A 5,000-nucleotide genomic window follows, 5' to 3' on the forward strand; every position below is an offset into this window, starting at 1 on the left:
ATGTTCACCCTCTACCCTAATAGAGAGGTCTTGGCCGATCGTGGCCGAGAGGGGAAGAAGGTAGCAGTGCAAGATGCTTATGGGCCTTCTCTAATAATAGACCAACTTTCTCTCTCTCCTTACCTGTGGTTCTGCCTGGCTACTGGGGCTACCAGTTGTAAGCCTGCAGCCCACAGGGAGTTGGTTTGTTCCTCTCACTCATGTAAATGGGTAAGCATTCAAGTGCACACACCTGCCTACGTCCACAGACCTTCGCGCACACACACTTTTGTCAACAAGCTTTTTCGCAATTAAGAGTATCAGGGACCCATGTTGAAATACAAAAGCAGCACACCACGTGACGGCCATCACATAGAGTCCAGCAGCAAATGGGAAACGTTTAACTAGCCGTGGTCCTATTACTTGCGCTCTACCTGTGGAACAACTGCTGGATGAGTCCTGCTGGAGAATATTGAACCTACAACAAGTCTGAGGTAAATAAGAATTCCACAGGAATATAATCAAACAGGGACCTACAACCCTTCCGAGCCAGATAGGAGTCGAACCTACAATCTTCTGATCCGTAGTCAGACGCGTTATCCATTGCGCCACTGGCCCTATGTAGACATACGCATCCTTTTGTCCTTAAGTGGGCTAGAAAGTGTGTGTGTGTGTGTGTGTGTGAAGGCACAAGGAAACCCATCTGACCTCCTGGAAGTCTGTTCTGTGAGGTTTTCCCAAGTTTTACAAAGGACTTTAGGAGAAGGAAGCACCTAAAAGCTAGGCGAAATGGTCCTAGATCCAAGGAAATCTTTTAGATCAGGCTCAGTTTCTTAAATAGTTTGCATTAACATAATCAGTTCCAGGTCTGTGTGGGGCTGAGCTTGAGAACTCCTTAGTAAGTAGGCGTTTAAAAGAATAAGGGGTTTAATATTACAACACAGGCGAACATTCAGACACATTATCATAAGCTCACCTTGTCCAGGGATCCAAGCATGCTGCCTTTCCACTCTCAGAGCCCTTCACCTAACCTACTGTGCAGCTGTTTCACCTTTAATATCACTGTTCCACAGGCAGCGTGACGTCACAATGCTCCTTGTCTGTAGCCCGAACCAGGAGCCTTTGCAAACCTGGCATAATCTACATACTTACGGTGTGTTTAGTCTTGGACCACAAATGCAGTGAAGAATAATGGATTGCTACTCTTCATACATTTTTGACCATTGGCTCAGATTTGAATGCGTACTGGCCATCTGAGCATCTCTGCCAGGCCACCCTATGTCTAGAGACTGTAGATTTAGAGAGTTTATAAACATTGTCAGTTCATCAATAAAGTGTGCTCGCTTCGGCAGCACATATACTAAAATTGGAACGATACAGAGAAGATTAGCATGGCCCCTGCGCAAGGATGACACGCAAATTCGTGAAGCGTTCCATATTTTTAACAGCTTTTAGGAGAGAAATCTTTTTTGTTTTCAAGACTAATTGAAAAAATAAAGCAGGTCCCAGTGCTGTCCCCGTAATATGTATTTTTCAATTAGTCTCTCCTCAACATTTTTAATGTATTTGCTTTGCAGTAAAGAAGGTGCGCTCTATGTTCAGCTGCATTTAGCAAGGAAGCCTGCAGGACTTCTGGGACTTTTCTTTCTCTTTTTTAGCCTCACTGTCATTATTCTTCACCACCCCCAAATCTATACTGCTGCAGTGTTGTGTTGCTTTGTGGGAAGCAGGACAAAGAGAAGGGCAGGGCCTATGCAAATGAAGGCCTCAGGGATGTCTGGGAGTGCCTTTTTAGCAGTATTGTTAAAGTCCACCTTGCAACCGGATTGGTCGGGTAAGCTGAAAAACACAATGCCAGATTGGGCACCAGGTCTCTAGGCGCTTGGAGGACTTATTGGGTCTACATCCCTCAGTTTCTGAGGTCCAAGAAATGTTCACCCTCTACCCTAATAGAGAGGTCTTGGCCGATCGTGGCTGAGAGGGGAAGAAGGTAGCAGTGCAAGATGCTTATGGTCCTTCTCTAATAATGGACCAACTTTCTCTCTCTCCTTACCTGTGGTTCTGCCTGGCTACTGGGGCTACCAGTTGTAAGCCTGCAGCCCACAGGGAGTTGGTTTGTTCCTCTCACACATGTAAATGGGTAAGCATTCAAGTGCACACACCTGCCTACGTCCACAGACCCTCGCGCGCACACACTTTTGTCAACAAGCTTTTTCGCAATTAAGAGTATCAGGGACCCATGTTGAAATACAAAAGCAGCACACCACGTGACGGCCATCACATAGAGTCCAGCAGCAAATGGGAAACGTTTAACTAGCTGTGGTCCTATTACTTGCGCTCTACCGTGGAACAACTGCTGGATGAGTCCTGCTGGAGAATATTGAACCTACAACAAGTCTGAGGTAAATAAGAATTCCACAGGAATATAATCAAACAGGGACCTACAACCCTTCCGAGCCAGATAGGAGTCGAACCTACAATCTTCTGATCCGTAGTCAGACGCGTTATCCATTGCGCCACTGGCCCTATGTAGACTTACGCATCATTTTGTCCTTAAGTGGGCTAGAAAGTGTGTGTGTGTGTGTGTGTGAAGGCACAAGGAAACCCATCTGACCTCCTGGAAGTCTGTTCTGTGAGGTTTTCCCAAGTTTTACAAAGGACTTTAGGAGAAGGAAGCACCTAAAAGCTAGGCGAAATGGTCCTAGATCCAAGGAAATCTTTTAGATCAGGCTCAGTTTCTTAAATAGTTTGCATTAACATAATCAGTTCCAGGTCTGTGTGGGGCTGAGCTTGAGAACTCCTTAGTAAGTAGGCGTTTAAAAGAATAAGGGGTTTAATATTACAACACAGGCGAACATTCAGACACATTATCATAAGCTCACCTTGTCCAGGGATCCAAGCATGCTGCCTTTCCACTCTCAGAGCCCTTCACCTAACCTACTGTGCAGCTGTTTCACCTTTAATATCACTGTTCCACAGGCAGCGTGACGTCACAATGCTCCTTGTCTGTAGCCCGAACCAGGAGCCTTTGCAAACCTGGCATAATCTACATACTTACGGTGTGTTTAGTCTTGGACCACAAATGCAGTGAAGAATAATGGATTGCTACTCTTCATACATTTTTGACCATTGGCTCAGATTTGAATGCGTACTGGCCATCTGAGCATCTCTGCCAGGCCACCCTATGTCTAGAGACTGTAGATTTAGAGAGTTTATAAACATTGTCAGTTCATCAATAAAGTGTGCTCGCTTCGGCAGCACATATACTAAAATTGGAACGATACAGAGAAGATTAGCATGGCCCCTGCGCAAGGATGACACGCAAATTCGTGAAGCGTTCCATATTTTTAACAGCTTTTAGGAGAGAAATCTTTTTTGTTTTCAAGACTAATTGAAAAAATAAAGCAGGTCCCAGTGCTGTCCCCGTAATATGTATTTTTCAATTAGTCTCTCCTCAACATTTTTAATGTATTTGCTTTGCAGTAAAGAAGGTGCGCTCTATGTTCAGCTGCATTTAGCAAGGAAGCCTGCAGGACTTCTGGGACTTTTCTTTCTCTTTTTTAGCCTCACTGTCATTATTCTTCACCACCCCCAAATCTATACTGCTGCAGTGTTGTGTTGCTTTGTGGGAAGCAGGACAAAGAGAAGGGCAGGGCCTATGCAAATGAAGGCCTCAGGGATGTCTGGGAGTGCCTTTTTAGCAGTATTGTTAAAGTCCACCTTGCAACCGGATTGGTCGGGTAAGCTGAAAAACACAATGCCAGATTGGGCACCAGGTCTCTAGGCGCTTGGAGGACTTATTGGGTCTACATCCCTCAGTTTCTGAGGTCCAAGAAATGTTCACCCTCTACCCTAATAGAGAGGTCTTGGCCGATCGTGGCTGAGAGGGGAAGAAGGTAGCAGTGCAAGATGCTTATGGTCCTTCTCTAATAATGGACCAACTTTCTCTCTCTCCTTACCTGTGGTTCTGCCTGGCTACTGGGGCTACCAGTTGTAAGCCTGCAGCCCACAGGGAGTTGGTTTGTTCCTCTCACACATGTAAATGGGTAAGCATTCAAGTGCACACACCTGCCTACGTCCACAGACCCTCGCGCGCACACACACACTTTTGTCAACAAGCTTTTTCGCAATTAAGAGTATCAGGGACCCATGTTGAAATACAAAAGCAGCACACCACGTGACGGCCATCACATAGAGTCCAGCAGCAAATGGGAAACGTTTAACTAGCCGTGGTCCTATTACTTGCGCTCTACATGTGGAACAACTGCTGGATGAGTCCTGCTGGAGAATATTGAACCTACAACAAGTCTGAGGTAAATAAGAATTCCACAGGAATATAATCAAACAGGGACCTACAACCCTTCCAAGCCAGATAGGAGTCAAACCTACAATCTTCTGATCCGTAGTCAGACGCGTTATCCATTGCGCCACTGGCCCTATGTAGACTTACGCATCCTTTTGTCCTTAAGTGGGCTAGAAAGTGTGTGTGTGTGTGTGTGTGTGAAGGCACAAGGAAACCCATCTGACCTCCTGGAAGTCTGTTCTGTGAGGTTTTCCCAAGTTTTACAAAGGACTTTAGGAGAAGGAAGCACCTAAAAGCTAGGCGAAATGGTCCTAGATCCAAGGAAATCTTTTAGATCAGGCTCAGTTTCTTAAATAGTTTGCATTAACATAATCAGTTCCAGGTCTGTGTGGGGCTGAGCTTGAGAACTCCTTAGTAAGTAGGCGTTTAAAAGAATAAGGGGTTTAATATTACAACACATGCGAACATTCAGACACATTATCATAAGCTCACCTTGTCCAGGGATCCAAGCATGCTGCCTTTCCACTCTCAGAGCCCTTCACCTAACCTACTGTGCAGCTGTTTCACCTTTAATATCACTGTTCCACAGGCAGCGTGACGTCACAATGCTCCTTGTCTGTAGCCCGAACCAGGAGCCTTTGCAAACCTGGCATAATCTACATACTTACGGTGTGTTTAGTCTTGGACCACAAATGCAGTGAAGAATAATGGATTGCTA

The 5,000-nt window shown here is 45.5% G+C and overlaps 4 non-coding genes across 4 annotated transcripts; 2 read left to right on the plus strand and 2 right to left on the minus strand.

Annotated features, from left to right (window-relative positions):
- Positions 1–524: 524 nt before the first annotated feature.
- On the minus strand, positions 525–597 carry TRNAR-ACG (transfer RNA arginine (anticodon ACG)). The gene has a single exon. It is a non-coding gene; the product is annotated as a tRNA-Arg (tRNA).
- A 718-nt stretch (positions 598–1,315) lies between these two features.
- On the plus strand, positions 1,316–1,422 carry LOC147705592 (U6 spliceosomal RNA). The gene has a single exon (XR_015298162.1). It is a non-coding gene; the product is annotated as a U6 spliceosomal RNA (small nuclear RNA).
- Positions 1,423–2,432: 1,010 nt separating this feature from the next.
- TRNAR-ACG (transfer RNA arginine (anticodon ACG)) lies at positions 2,433–2,505 on the minus strand. Its single transcript has one exon. It is a non-coding gene; the product is annotated as a tRNA-Arg (tRNA).
- Positions 2,506–3,221: 716 nt separating this feature from the next.
- LOC147705594 (U6 spliceosomal RNA) lies at positions 3,222–3,328 on the plus strand. The gene has a single exon (XR_015298163.1). It is a non-coding gene; the product is annotated as a U6 spliceosomal RNA (small nuclear RNA).
- Positions 3,329–5,000: the final 1,672 nt, after the last annotated feature.

The sequence above is a fragment of the Lissotriton vulgaris genome, chromosome 7, assembly GCF_964263255.1.
Source record: "Lissotriton vulgaris chromosome 7, aLisVul1.2, whole genome shotgun sequence".
NCBI lineage: Eukaryota > Metazoa > Chordata > Amphibia > Caudata > Salamandridae > Lissotriton > Lissotriton vulgaris.